The sequence below is a fragment of the Lissotriton helveticus genome, chromosome 1_2, assembly GCF_964261635.1.
Source record: "Lissotriton helveticus chromosome 1_2, aLisHel1.1, whole genome shotgun sequence".
In the NCBI taxonomy this organism is placed as follows: Eukaryota; Metazoa; Chordata; class Amphibia; order Caudata; family Salamandridae; genus Lissotriton; species Lissotriton helveticus.
The window spans coordinates 442,642,769-442,658,726 of record NC_136058.1 but is presented as its reverse complement, the minus strand read 5'-3'; positions in this window follow the sequence as shown (position 1 = coordinate 442,658,726).

Genomic DNA, 15,958 nt, shown 5'->3' with positions numbered 1-15,958 from the left:
GGGACCAAGAATTGACTGATAGGATTATAACAGGCAGACAAAGTCCAAGCTAACAGAACATCACATCAGCGGAATAAGTATGTTGTCAAGTCGTTCCTGAAGCCACTATGACTTTACTGAGGGAAGGGTTGAGTCGAGGAACAAAAAGAAGAATTTCAGTTTGTGATACCTGCACTCACTGAAGGTCCTCCACCCTCATCCAGCCCTCTGGAAGCGAGGGCAGTAGGTAATGCCTCAGGTCACTGAAGGTCCTCCACCCTCATCCAACCCTCTGTAAGCGAGGGCAATATGTAATGCCTCAGTTCACTGAAGGTTTCCACCCCTATCTAGCCCTCTGGAAGTGAGGAATGTGATTTAGGACCCAGGCGATGGGTCTTAGAAGTCATGTAGGAGTAGTGTGCGGGCACTAACACGTCAGGCCAGGAGGTTGGACCACCTTTGTACTTTGTAAGACGTCTGATGAATGAGACAGAGGAGTTTGAAGCTGACCTGTTTTTCATCAACGGTGATGGATTAAACCCAGATCTTTTGACTGGGTGTGAATGTTTGATTGATTCAGATGCTCCGTCCATCACCACCCCCTTTTGTACCGCTGTTTTTCATCAAGGCGGCAGTGAAAGCACATGATGATAGTTCTGCACTCTAACTCTATCATTTTCAGCATATTCAGATCAGCATATTGTGAAAGTGTAGCTGTCTTCCCCGTGCAGCCTTCCACAAGTTGAGGTAGATAGTCCAGCCAAAAGAGAAAAATAAGCTCTTACCCCCTCAACTCTGTTAGGAGAGGTTAGTAGTTTTGTTGAATCATTCCAGTAATCCTGTTGTAAAACTCAAGAAGACCAAACGTTTTTGAATTTGAGGAAGAAATCAGACATCGCGGGCAAATGAACTTCCAATGTTTTTAACCTATTCAGGCTCAGCTTGTGTGGGACAAAGCTCTGGCTTTCCTGTTGAGAGTCCTCTAGCTATGAGAAGAACTTCAGTTTGAACTCTATTCATATTTATACATTTAGTAGTCATCAGGAAGTAAATGGCTGTCAAGCACACCCTCAGACCGCTGATGGAATTGTCAGAATCCCTGTCCAGCCTAAGGATCAGCTGTTTGTCACCATCAAAGGATAATACTTTCAGACCAAAGGAGTGGACTAACCTCTCAGTGGTGCCACATCCGGATTACGGAGAAAGGGTGAGATATCACATCCATTGGGTTCCTCCATAAACTATTGCCACCATTGCTGAGCAGACGAGCAGAAGAACAACAGTGTTGGAACGCCCACGCTGAAGAAGCAGAACGATTGTAGAGCTGCCCTTGGTGCCTCCCACCGAAGGACATTCAAAACGAGAAGTAATTGTTCAACAGTGTCTAAAGTGGCCATCGGCTCTAGAAGGTTTAGGCCGGCCTGAAGGTTATCATCTTGGCTCATTTGAAGCTCCTCCCGGAAGGGTAACAGAACTGTTCCTGTGCAGGGGCCGGGCTGGAATCCTGGGTGTTACCCAAACAAGAGCATAGTCCACTAGACTTTTATGACATGATTTAGAGTTTGGGTACTCCTTTGCAAACACAAAAGAATAAACTGCCTGGATGGCAGACCTTAAGGGTTTCAAGCTTCCTCTGACAGCCAATAGAGTAGGGATCGTCAAAGGAGGGGCATTACACTGCCCACTTTATTTAGGGTGGGTGATGTACTGTCCTTTTTAGGTCTCGCCTAGCGATGCAGCGCATTTGTTGCTCACTTGGCAAGATCTATTGTCGTCGAGGTACAGGAGATATGCATGCGCCCGGACAGGACATGTGCACGCGTATGGTGTGTCGGCATGACGCGCCTACGTCAGCTGCTTCCATTTACCAGCTTGTGAACGGGCAGCATTCCATTTGTCGCTGCTTGTTGTAGTGTGGCGTGGTTAGGATTATAGCTCCTTCCCCACGCCGCTGCTCGTAGCTTCCAGTTTACAGCTGAAGCTACATGTTGGTATCCTGCCCTCCTGCCCACTAATGCTGGTACACAGGACATTTGCAGAACAAACAAAACCGATGCAGTTTTTTAAAAACTGATTTAGGACTGACTTAGATGCGAGGCAGCGCCTTAAAAGGGAAGAACACGGTGCAGTTAAAAACTGGTACAAAACTAATCTAATAGTGAAAGTAACACCATATTATGTGCCTACTGAGGACGCAGTAAGTGTATTGGGTGCAGATGTTTGTCTTCTTTTGATTACTTCCCCTGCCCCTGGGAGAGGACTTGCTCTCATGTTCCCTGTCTCGAACCTAGGATTTCCTTTGCTAAAAGAAGTGTTGTGCAGGACAGAAGGTCATAATACCAGTAAAACTTAAAACAATAAAAGCATATATAACAAGAAACCCAAACGACGCAATGTTGAACACGGAGTAAACTGTGCAACACAGATGTGTGTGTGGTACACAGTGTGTGTTTAGTGCTGCAGAACAGGCACCTCACCCCCAGGTAGAAGCAGGTACACAGAAGGATGCAGACAGGCAGTCACCAGCCAGCAGTGTTCTGAACAGGAATGCCCGCTTTATCACCCTTGCCCTCCCGGTATTCTATAATAGATTAGTAGAGTGCATACATTATTCATTTGTTTAATTTTATTGTGTACATTTGAGTATATATACATGCATATACCATCTGTAGGTATGTTTAACATGTGGTGGTTAATTATGATATATGACTTGTGTGTGCCACACCTCTCATTCACTTTTTCACATTCTTTCGTAGTAGCGGCCACGCCTTCCTTTTCTGCACACCGCTTCATATTGAAGTTAGCGGCCATGTTTTTTTTTTATCCTGCCGGGCTCGCCACAAAGAGCTTTTCTCACCTACCTCCCGGTCACAAACGCTATCTTACAGGAAGAACAGCGGTCGGTAAAGACAAAGTAACTGGCACAGGATCATCTGATAACATATTATAATATATTCACTTTGGACTTGTTCCTTATCTTACATGTGCTTAATAGTTAAATACCTTTTGATTCTATTTTCATTTAACATTTACTTTTTATTTTACCTTAAATAAGCTCAAGTTTACATGTATTATTTTTTAAAACACATAATCAAACCAAACCTCACATTTTATAGTTAGGTAAAATACTTTGCTATTTGCAATGCGCATAGCTCTAACTCTTGAAAATGCGAGACCTATTGCATTGCAAATGCTTGTTTTTGTTAGTCACCTCCAGGTAAAACCTGGTAGCGATGGACAGAAAAGAAAATAATGATCCATACTTCCCGTGAAAAAGCTCCCAGTGTGTTTTTCTGAAACAACATTTGGTGGATTGACATCAAAATTGAATGTGGGCGTCCACCACATTTTTATGCTCTGAAAAGAACCCCTGTCAATGTACAAAGGTGACGACTGAGTCAACAGTTTTCTACAAATTTAAATTTGAAGTTTCAACTGGACTAGTCAGGCCTTTTGTTCGGTGGTGAACCAAATACCAAAACTGCCTCAGCACTAAAAGAAGCGTAAGTGCTACTGGAAGCTTTCAAGACACTGGTAGCAAAGGCCCTTTGAAGTGGACTCCGTAGACGGCATTGACTCAGTTTAGGTCCATGTCCCATTGAGTACCATGACGCTATGAGACCAATTGGGGTCTTAATTAGTCTAATCTGCACTATCTCTTGATGTGATACTAAACCCTAGGCCTTGATAAACTGGACATAGAGTGAAATAGCATTTACAATGCACCATTTATCATGCATGCCTTTTCCACGCATGCCTTTACAACAAAATGCCAAGTATATATATCCGATGTGTGTGTATATATCACCTACAGGCGGTTGCCAATAGGTAGTAGAAGCAATTATCTCTCAGCACACAAGTTTGCAAGATTTATTGGGAACCCTATCAGCGTGCAGCACGGAGACCTCAGCAAAGCTTACTGAGGGCCCAATTGGTATGACAGTGCAGAGATATTTTATAGATACAAGCCCTAGAGGATGGGCATCACAAAATACATAACACAGATCAGATTATGTCCTGCTGGACCAATCAGTGAAGGCTAATACTGGTGTGATACCTTCTAATGACCGAAATACGTCTACGATCTAGTGTTGCTGCCCACGTGTCATCGGCAAAAGCAGATTTGGGATATTTCCATAGAGGTGAAATATGTGTTTCTGATATATGTGGGAATGGCACGGGCGTGACCGGTCAGGTCACGTTGACACAGATAGGAAATGTGCTGTTTCTGCAATAGCTAGCTGGAAGCTGGCACGCGTATTTATCGGAAAGCCTTGCGTTGCTTTGCACGTTGCAGCTGGCTGACACAGAAAATGAAACGCGTGACCATTTTGTGCATTCTTGCTGGTGTCAATTTTAAGTAGATTAAAGAAAGCTACAGGCCTTAAAGCAAAAGGCATTTGGTATCATAAAATATCAGCTACATCATTGCCACATCTGATACCAAATCACATGCTAATCAGAAATCAGCTTTGTTCATCATCTCTTGTCCCTCATGCTGATGGGTGTGGTGGTATGTAATACCATCCCTGGATATGCAGCGGGCACAGGAGTTGGAAATGACTGTACAACAGGCCGGGCAGATTTTGACCAGGAGGCATAGTGTCAAAAGGACTGCTACCACTATTATAATGGCCTGTAGTATCCAAGAACCCCAGTCTGCAAACCAGTTCATCATGTCTTCCCACAGGCCCCCTGTGTGTATACCATGAGCCTCATCTCTAATTTCCTTGATCTTATCTATTGCTATATTTATATTCCCACTGTTATCTATGAATATGCAGCACTGAGAAGGTAATTGATGAATGATGTTGCAGACTCCGCCTTCTTTGGCCAGAATGATGTCTAGAGTAATCCTATTCTGGATTATTACAGTCCTCATGGAGGTGAGTTCTTCTGTTATATTCCCTAAGGCGCCAGTGGTAGAGTCCGCTAGATCCTCAATCATTCTGGATAACTGGTGTATCCTTACTGAGGTATAGGCACCGCCTACCACTGGGATCATCGCCCCAAAACCTGTTAATATGTTGTCTACCCATGCTGCCGTTCTCTCTGCCCTAACCAGCGCCAACACTTGCTTTTCTGCTGGAACTAACTTGGTGAAGTGGGTCATCTGCGGAATGATGGATGCTCGGTAGCAACTTGCATACCATCCTGGAGGCAGATAGAAGTATGCCCATGGGCTACAGACAAAGAAAAGGCCCCTGTAACCTACCAGACCTGGAGATGACTTGTCACGGCTCCTGACTCGTGTCAGTCTCATGGTGTGGTTACAGCTGCTGGTGCCCATATATATCTGTTGAACTGTCTTTGCTGGTTGTATACCTTTTATCCTGTTTATCCTGTCTTCACAGTCGAACAATCCCTGATGACCCTGAGCCAGTCGGCTGCATATTTGTGCAAGGGACCCTTTTAGGTATGAGAGGAGAGTCTGTTGCTTGCTTGCTATCGCTAGGAGGGGCCAGTACTTCAAATACAGTCACACCTACCGACACCTACACAGACATGCTGTGTTGGCTTAGTAGCATGTCGCGCATTAAGACACAGCCTACATACTTGGATACTGGCTGTACGTGGTACTTTAAACTATGTGTGGCATCTGTGGGCAGATGTGTGCAAACATAGCAATCAGATATATTTAAAATTGTTACATATGGCTTTAGCATTTCAATGTATTGATTTCCTTCATATGTTTCCCACAATCCTCCTTGATCCCCTTTATTCACATCCACCCCCATTTCAGCATTCTTTGTGGTCATAGTCAGTCATATTCAGTTCATAATCCTTTGGGGATTTCGTTGGTTCATTTCCCACTCTTCCATTAAGATGCGGTATCTCAAGATCTGCAGAATAGACTATAATCATCGTTGTCACTAGTATTGCTGGTGCCGGTAATAATATTGCAAGGACCACTGCTTTCCAGTTACATGTGTGTGGTTCAGTGGATGGCATGGCTCCAGAACAAACCTGTCCCTTCCCTATGCTTTTTAATCTTCTTGTGAAGGAGCCCTAAGTTTATTCAATGGTCCACTTGGGCTGGTGAATAGGCCCTAATTTTGTTCTTCTTCCTCTTGGCGCTATGCTAACTAACCCTTAGAGCCAGGTATTTTACCCACTGTTTTCCTGTTCTATTCAATGTCTCGGATAGGTCTAGGACCAATGTTCTCTATTGCAAAAACGGCACAATGGGGAATGTTCCAGGTCTTGGATAAGGCTAGAACCAGTGTCCTCCATAGCAAAAATGGCAGAAAGTTGAAAGTCAAAACGTACATTTGTTAATTCTTGCTCAGGTACTTGTGCCAAACGCGTTGGAGAGGAAATGTCATGAAAAATCAGTCTTATTAGTTCACTGAGCAACAGGGGATCTGGCATAAGTAATGTCAGTGTGGCAAAGAGTTACTGCCGGCCAGGAATCCTGCTGAAACTTGCCGTCACCAGCCAGGGAATGTCTGAGACCTGGGCCAGACCCTCCAGGACAAGAAAAAAATTGTACGTGAGAAAAGGCAGCGGACAGTAGGCAGCAATGACAAAGGTGAACACACGCCCGTGGCGCAGAATCGAAGAAAAGTCAATATTACAGAAAGCGAGATAAATGGCTAAACAGTATTGACTTCCTGGGCCTTGTGATGGCAGAAGCAAAAATAGACCATGAGAACCAATAACAGGAGAACGAAGAACGTGACATGGAGTCGGGAAAACAAGCAGTGTAAATATCCCCAGGACATAAACACACTGGCCCAGACATAGGAAGCCAAGAACAAGAGGCAGAAACAACACAAGCGTGCTGAGAGGGAAAAGAGCAGAATCACCCCAAAGACAACAGAGAGGCAACAACGAGAGCATCCACCGGTATCGACGCTCCAGCAACCAGAGAGATCGGAGAGAGATAAATAAACAGAACGTTATCACCTCAAATCCCCTCTCTCAGAGGGTGCAGAAGAGGCCAAGCACCAGTGTCCGTCAATGGAGCCAGTCAGTTGTGATGGGACCGCATTCTTCACCAAATGTTGAAGCTGAAATAATAAAGGATAATAAAATGACACAGAAATAATTCTCTCTCAGCACACACGTTTGCAAGATTTATTTGGAACCCAATCAGAATGCAAAATAAACATGCAGCACGGAGACCTCAGCAAAGCTTACTGAGTGCCCAATTGGTATGACAGTGCAGAGACATTTTATAGATACAAGCCCTCGAGGATGGGCATCACAAAATACGTAACACCGATCAGACTAGGTCCTGCTGGACCAATCAGTGAAGGCTAATTCTGGTGTGATACCTTCTAAGGACCGAAATACGTCTATGATCTGGTGTTGCTGCCCTCGTGTCATCGGCACGTGTCATCAACAAAAGCAGATTTGGGGTATTTCCATAGAGGTGAAATATCTGTTTCTGGTATATGTGGGCATGGCACGGACGTGACCGGTCAGGTCACGTTGACACAGATAGGAAATGTGCTGTTTCTGCAATAGCTGGCTGGAAGCTGGCACACGTATTTCTCGGAAAGCCTTGTGTTGCTTTGCACGTTGCAGCTGGCTGACACAGAATATAGAACGTGTGACCTTTTATGCATTCTTGCTGGTGTCAATTTTAAGTAGATTAAAGAAAGCTACAGGCCTTAAAGCAAAAGGCTTTTGGTAACATAAAATATCAGCTACATCAGTTTTAGTTAGGATGTAGTTTACATAGGAAGAGCGTTTTTTCATTTGCCAATAACTTTGGTGTCATTTGACGAATACTCGTGAAATTTCTAAAAGTAGTTTGCAACTCACTTTAGCTGCTGTCTTTTTTCGGAGTGATCTGTCTTAGAAAAAAGGGGGGTCCCAAAACGCTTTTTCCCCATGTTAATTTCCATAGGAAATGTTGGCATGTCTACAGCCCTGACCTGCTTAACAGAATGACACCAGATTTGTCAGGAAAATGGATGTTGATTCTGGGAAGTGCCTTTTTGTGATTTCTTTAAATCTGTACAGTAGTTGCAGAGTTATTTACAGAAATACCTTGGGACACGGAGCACCCGCAACCCCTCCCAATCTCATACCTTGATCTGATTGGCTACCAACACTTCAAACGAGGAAGTGTTGGAAGCCGTCTTGTGACTCTGTTTGAATCAACTCACAGAAAAAACCATTAAAAAAAGAAAAGGGGGTTGGGTAGAAACACCCTGACCCCACTGGGTCTCTTCGGGGGAGTCCCACAAAGACCTCGCATGGCCAAAAAAAGCATTAAAAAAATAATTTCGGCAGGATTCGATGCCTGCCAACTTTTTTGTTGTTAAACCTAGCGTGGTCTCCTGTGTTGGCCCCAAGTGGGCCAGGTCCTGAGGGCATTTCTAAAAATAATAGAGTGAGGCGAACACAGGTCCCCCCCATGAAGCTGAATATTGCCCTAGGGGCCATCACCTACCCGGGGCTTCTTTAAAAATGAAAGTGGGAGAGGCTCGCACAGCAGGGCTCGAAAAATCTGAAAAGTTGTACTAGTCCTGCAGATCTAGTACCTTGGAAAATCCCCTCGACCTAACTTTAACCTACTTGACCTCCATCTCTGAAAACAGAGCAAAAGTGACAAGATAACAAGATTTAAAGTCATCTTTATTGCTCATTCCCTTTGTCAGCAATAAAAATGCCTTTAAATCATGTTATCTTGGCACTTTTGCTCCGTTTTCAAAGACAGAGTACAAAAGTTAGTTTGTCTTCCTACTCGCCAGAAAGGGAGAGTGGGACCTAAAAATAGCTTGTCCTAATCAATTCTCCCTCGCAAATGCGAGCAGGCGAGTGAATTTGTCGAGCCCTGTACAGCCTCTTCCACTGCCCAGGAATCACCACCTCCCCGGTGCTTATTTAATTATAATTGGGGGGGCTCTTTGACTCCCCACGTGCCCGGTGTCCGCCACCTCCCTGGGGCTTTCTCTTTACACAAAGCATGGGTTGCGCGGACCCCCCTTCCTCCACCCTGTGGGCTGCCACCTTCTCAGGGCTTTAATTTTAAATAATGCGGGGGCACAAAAAACCCCTGCGACCCCGGGGAATGCCAACTCCCTCGGCCTTTTGTCAATTTGGAAGGGGGGGCCTGCATGATCTTCCCGGAGACCCAGGGACCACCTCTCCATTGATGTGTGGGGGCCACACAGACCCCCCTGCACCCCTAGGGACTGCCACCTCTTTTTTGTTAAATGTATTGCGGGGGTCACATGGCCCCTCCGCAGCCCTGGGGAAAATATGAAGAACCTTCAGCCAATAATGGCCCTGGGCACCCCTAGGGCAGACCCCTGCTATTTCCCTGGCCACCCGTGGGACATAGCTGTTTGTTGTGGCTTGGCGGGAGCTATACCGCTCCGGCCAAGCCACAGAAAACTGTGTTCCAGTTCTAGCAAGCGAGAGCAGAAAAAAATGCTCTTGCTTGCCGAAAGCGGCGCATTCTGGGGCAAGATTCTAGAGTTTAGTGAATATTATTGTATTAGCTCTCAGCTGAGCCGGAGAGCCTACCCCTGAGGAGGGTTTTGCTATTGGATACTATAATAATCACTGCACTCTAGAATTTCGTCCCATAATGCTTTGCAGGGCCTTTGGTTGGGATTGTATTTTTGCCCATACCTGTGCTTGGGGTGGTCCTAGGAGGATGGGACCACCACCAAATCATGTCAGCATTGTGTGCTGTTTGTGTTCAAGGATTCTTCTTGGTCCTTTCCCTAGGTTAGGAAGGACCCCAGAATCATCACGTCTCTCACTGCTTGCTGTATTTTTATTTTCACTTTTGTTAGATGATTATATGCATTTTAGCATGTGATAATGTTACTTGTCGTTTTCCCAAGGGTATGTGAGGATTCTGTTTTCTTAATTGTGGTGAGATGGAATGGAGTTGCGGAGCAGAATTCACAGAGTTTTTGATCAATTCCACAGAATTCGGTATAGTGGTACTTATCTGTGTGTTCATATTTTGTGTGTGTGTTTGTTATGTTATGTTATGTTAATTTCGATTTATATAGCGCCAAATCACCGACAGGTCTCTTAGCGCTTGCTTTGGGAACCCGTCCTGGCTTTCCCTGCGAGATAACCCCTACTGGGCATCCCCAAGGTGAAGACCAGGCATCCCATCGCACTGGGGCCTTAGTGGAGATTAAGCAAGCTATTGCCCAGAGTTGCAGAGTGTGAACCCATGATTCGAGTAGGCACTGAGGCGAGAATTATCGAGTCCGTGGATATTTTGAGCTCAAGACCCTGCCGCATCGGGAATTGAACCCTGGTCCCGGGTCCGACCTCTGCATCAGGGTCTGCCTCCTCTAACCAGTGAGCCACACTTCTCCACCTTTGTATGTGTATTTCTTTGTAGGTACACCCTTTTCTGCCGTAGAAGAATGAAAGCCTCTTTTAATGAGGTATTCCACAAGCCTGCCTTACAATTTAAAAAACATATTAAATGGCATGAGCACACACGCAATTTTCTATGTAATGACATTTATCACAAACACGGATTGTTTTTCCTCCATTCCTACTTTCAAACTAGAGGCGTAGCTTCCATTTGCGCAGCAGGCGCAGTGGCACCAGGGCCCACTGAACTCCTAATTATTGCTGTATTTCACAGTTTCACATGGGTCAAAGAGGGAATGTCTTTCTTGGACTAGAGCCCCTGACACACTGGCTACTGCTGTAACCTAGCCTTGCTGGAGAACAAATGTTATTTGCGAGAGGGATGCTGTATGAAAGAGTGACGACTCGTTGGATATTGTTCTATTCGTGAAATACATCTGCTTTAGAGTTGGAAATGATTATCAGCCCGTCAGTGGCGGGAAGTTCCATCGGGGAGCATGGCAGTGCCTAACAGGGCTGAATGTGAACACAGCTAAGTACGGGAAGCTGCCCAGCGCATTACCTTTGCTTGTGTTCTAGGCCTTGTCATAAAGTTTGGCCAACTTAATTAGATATGGTGATCTCCTGTATGTGCTGCAAGCAAGTACACCATCCCACCGAGATATTAAGGTGTTAAGAGCCCTGTTCGTTGGGGAACGTTACTTGCGAACCACAGAGCATTGAAGGTGGAGCAGCCATAAAGACAAGCCCCAGGACAGTCTGGAGGTCAGCCAGCGTGTAAGCCTCATTACGTATAATCTCTTTAGTTCAAATGGGGCTGGTAAAAGCAGATATCTGCCCCACCATAAATATGAAATCTGGAAATATAGAGAATCTTTTTACTTTAACACTGAAAACTGCCAACATTTCTGTGTGACAATGTGGGCGAAATGAGGAATTAGAAGGGGAATTGGAGCAGTATATCACTAAACGTGTAATAGGTGATTAGGTGGAGACCGTAAATGTGTAGTGTTCATGTGATGTTTGTTTTAATAACACTGTGGTTGTGGTACACTGGGTTGCTCGGTTGAAGGCGTGAGCCGAAATGCGTAGGCATCATGTGTTGGGTTTTGCTGCATTATAGAATGAATAAAACAGTAGTGAGCACTTGGACAATGATTTGTCGTCTTCGTGGCACACCGAGTGAGAGTACGGCTGATCGTCCTTTGGATAAAGTCATTTTGAGGTGGTTTATGGCAGGGCCATTGTTGTAAATCATTATGCGTGGTCAAGGCATATGCATGGTAAAGACTTGCGTGGTAAAGGTGTTACGTGGTTAAGGCATATGCATGGTAAAGACTTGCGTGGTAAAGGTGTTACGTGGTAAAGGCATACGTGGTAAAGGCATTTGTTGGAATGTATGACATTATAATTAGTCTAATCCTGCACTATCTCTTGACTTGAAACTAGACCCTGAGCCTTGATAAACTGGACACAGAGAGCCCAAAAAAAGTGTAAAAGCACGTGTATTGGGAAGGTCATGCCACATTGTCATCACATGCCATTTTCCCAGTGCCTTGTACCATTTCCCCAGTTTTTCTCGCATAAATGGTGCAATGTACCGTATAGCACTACTCGCCACCACTTTTAGAGGGTGATCCATTTCTCTGCCTACCCTGGATGGAGAGTTACTGCAGCATTTTGTTGAAGTGAAACTCTAAGTGTCAGAAAGAGTCAGATTGGCGTCTGAATTTTCACTTACTCACAAGTTAGGGTTCATTCACAAACTGACGAGGTGAAGCATGCGTGCGCTGCATTTACTAGTGTGTGATTCTACACATGCAAAACATGTACACCTGGTGGCGATCATCTGACTAGTTTTGTTTTCAAACATTGTTGAAAGAGCTGCTTAGTCCTAAAAGCTCCAACTCTTTGAGCATAAATAAGATAAGCTGCAAAACAACTCATCTGGGGACACAGACAAGCCCACTGACACCAAGATAGAAACAGTAAAGATGGTTATTCACAGGCCCTGGAAAACCCCCTAGTCCTGCTCATCATACAGACCCATCTCCCTCCTAAACGCTCATGCTTAACTATTCACAGGCATTCTGGCACACATCTTAGGCCATTCATAATGGCCTTATGACTGCGAGTCACAGCAGTGGTGAGATAATACTGTGCCGTTGATGCAATGCATTCTTTCCAACACTGAGAAGACACTGGACACAATGTCCGCCAAGGGCCCGATTTATATTCAGGTGGATGGTTTATTCTGTCATAAATGAGGCAGGTGTCCTGTCTACCCTATTAAAAATGCATTATATTCTGTGGCAATTGTAATAAAGCGATCATGATCTGTCATGTTTGAGGCAATAACCTGTCGGATAAACTCTAAATCAGGCCCCTTGTCTGCAGCAAGTGTTGTAAAAGGAGCAGGAGCCAGCGTTATAGGAAGAGGGTCTAGAAGCAGATATAGTCCCAGAGTCACTGAAGCACCTACCTGGTCACTTCCTCTGTTTATACCTCATTAGCACCTTCCTGTGCACCTGCTCTGTTTGTACCTCATAGGTACCTATATGTGCACCTCATCTGTTTATACCTCATAAGCACCTATATGTGTACCTCATCTGTTTATACCTCACTAGCACCCACCTGTGCACTCTCTCTGTTTATAGCTAATAGGCCCCTTCCTGTGCACCTCCTCAGTTAGTACCTCCCAGGTGAGCTTCTTAAATGAAGCTTGTGATCAGTGTACTGACAACCACGGCCTCTTCACTATCAGGCCATTATCTCCATCTGCTGTGTGCATGCTTCAAGCGTGCCCCCCTGCCACAGCTAACAAGGAACCCTGAAGAGTGAGTACACAGACCGAGGAGAGTAGGGAGCTGAAGGACATGGAATGAGGTAAACCTGGATAAAAGAAAGATGGGAATGGAGGAATGTGACTTCACCTGTGAACAATCGACATCCCCTTTCGCTCTACCAAAGCCCTGTTGAGTTTCAAAGTAGCATCATGGCCTTCAGACAGACCACAATAAGTCAAATATCATGGAAAACAGGAACATGGAAAGCAATTATTAATATGCACACATCTGTTGGATGCTTGATATTTCAGATAATTTATTGGTTGTGATGGATTCTATATAAGGATTAAATGACTGATATCGTTGAATAATAAATGTCATGATTTAATGTTTGTTTGCCATATCTGTGTGCGCAATATAAAGACGGGCCATTAGAATTAACCCCTCATTCTGTTTCACAGAAAGCTCTGGAAGGAGCTGCTGATTGAAATACAACAGGATCTTAACTTTATCTACTTTAGGAAGAACTAAAGACTAATTTTTTAAGTTGTCTTTCAGGGCAGAATCAGTCAATAGTTCAAGGGAGATGGATATATATTACGCTGATAGAAAATCCACCTCAACTCGGGATAATGCTCCAGTCTTCCAGGTTAGAAGGATCCAGAAATGCTTGAGCCCGGAGGGCTGTAAAATGTGTTGAAGGTGACGTAGGGCTTTATTACGAGTGTGGCGGTCTTCCAATGGGACTACCACAGCGGAGGTACCAGGCAGACTGCCAAGCCCATTGAGAGCCCGCCGCCGGATTATGACCTAATCCATGGTGGGTGGGCGGTGCAGCAGCGGTCTCGCGGCGGCTGTATTAGGCTCATTTGAGAGCCTTAACAGCATACCACCACCTTAAAAGTGCCTGCAGTACGTTCCTGTACCATGTCATGCATGCCACACTGTGCAGGAACAAGGGTGCCATTCCATGGGATGGCACAGCATGTGCCCCCTGCATGCAACCCCAGGAGCAGAATCGGCCAGGGCCCTGTGAGGGCCCCCTTACCTGCATGTCCTTTATCCTTTTCATGGTAGAGTCCCCGCCATGAAAAGGGCGGTGGATATGCAGACTGTAATATGCTCGGCGATGACGGCATCGGCACTGCCAACATATTCAGGGTGTTTGCAGACCGCCTCCACAGCGGGATCCTTGATCCTGGTGGGGGGGGGGGGGCGGTCTCACCACCACACTCATAATACGGCGGTCAGTCCGCCTGGATGGTGGCAGTTTGACCGCAACCGTGAGTACGGCGATCATGAGGGCAGTCGCACTCATAGAAAGACTCTTAATAAGCTGCAAGGTAAAGGCGGGAGTTGGCATTTGAACTGATCCAGTGTGAACAGGAAAGCATTGTGGAAAAAGGTGTCTGGAGTTACCTTTGTCATATATACTTCCTAAAGAGCTACCTTTGTCATGTATACTTCCTGAAGAGTTACCTTTGCTATACACTTCCTGAAGAGTTACCTTTGTTATTCACTTCCTGAAGAGTTACCTTGGTTAAATACTTCCTGAAGAGTTACCTTTGTTGTACACTTCCTGAAGAGTTACCTTGATTAAATAATTCCTGAAGAGTTACCTTTGTTATACACTTCCTGAAGAGTTACCTTTGTTGTACACTTCCTGAAGAGTTACCTTGGTTAAATAATTCCTGAAGAGTTACCTTTGTCATGTATACTTCCTGAAGAGTTACCTTTGCTATACACTTCCTGAAGAGTTACCTTTGTTATACACTTCCTGAAGAGTTACCTTGGTTAAATAATTCCTGAAGAGTTACCTTTGTTATACACTTCCTGAAGAGTTACCTTGGTTAAATAATTCCTGAAGAGTTACCTTTGTCATGTATACTTCCTGAAGAGTTACCTTTGCTATACACTTCCTGAAGAGTTACCTTTGTTATTCACTTCCTGAAGAGTTACCTTGGTTAAATACTTCCTGAAGAGTTACCTTTGTTGTACACTTCCTGAAGAGTTACCTTGGTTAAATAATTCCTGAAGAGTTACCTTTGTTATACACTTCCTGAAGAGTTACCTTTGTTGTACACTTCCTGAAGAGTTACCTTGGTTAAATAATTCCTGAAGAGTTACCTTTGTCATGTATACTTCCTGAAGAGTTACCTTTGCTATACACTTCCTGAAGAGTTACCTTTGTTATACACTTCCTGAAGAGCTACCTAAGGTAGATACTTCCTGAAACTGAATTAACGGCAGCGCTTCCTGATTCCTCTCTTTTTCCACAATCTGTTCTGTTTAAATGAAATCTTGTCCATGTATATCTGCCTAAAACTCTACCTGTAGCACGAGTGCTCTGTGGCTGCCCTTTCTTTAGTAAGTTACTCAGTGAATAATGGTAAATCACTATCTTTTCAGAAGTAAATACAATGTGACATGTTCAACCACAGTTTTAATGAAATATCCATGTATGGTAAAATGTTCCTCACTAAATTTCAAATATGGTAGAGAAGAGATGTCTTATCCAGCTGGTTAAATATTGTGTATTCACATTCTATTACATTTGCATTTAGTAATATTACATTTCTTTACATCCAACAGAGAATAAGCCTTAAATGCAAGGATTGATTATGAATAATGAAGATAACACATCAAACCTGCAAAAATTATCAAAAATAAGGAGCTCCAAAAACATCAGTGCAATCAGAGGCAGAGGACAGATCCAGGAAGACGAAGTCAAAGGCAATTCAGTGAGTGTCCGAGTCTGAGATCTGCACCTCGACACCCCAAGACGAAGAAATGACCACAACAAAACCAAGACAACAAAACTGACAAACCACCTGCTGTATAAACAAGCGTCCAACACCAGCTTTGATCATGAGGCCGGTATGAGA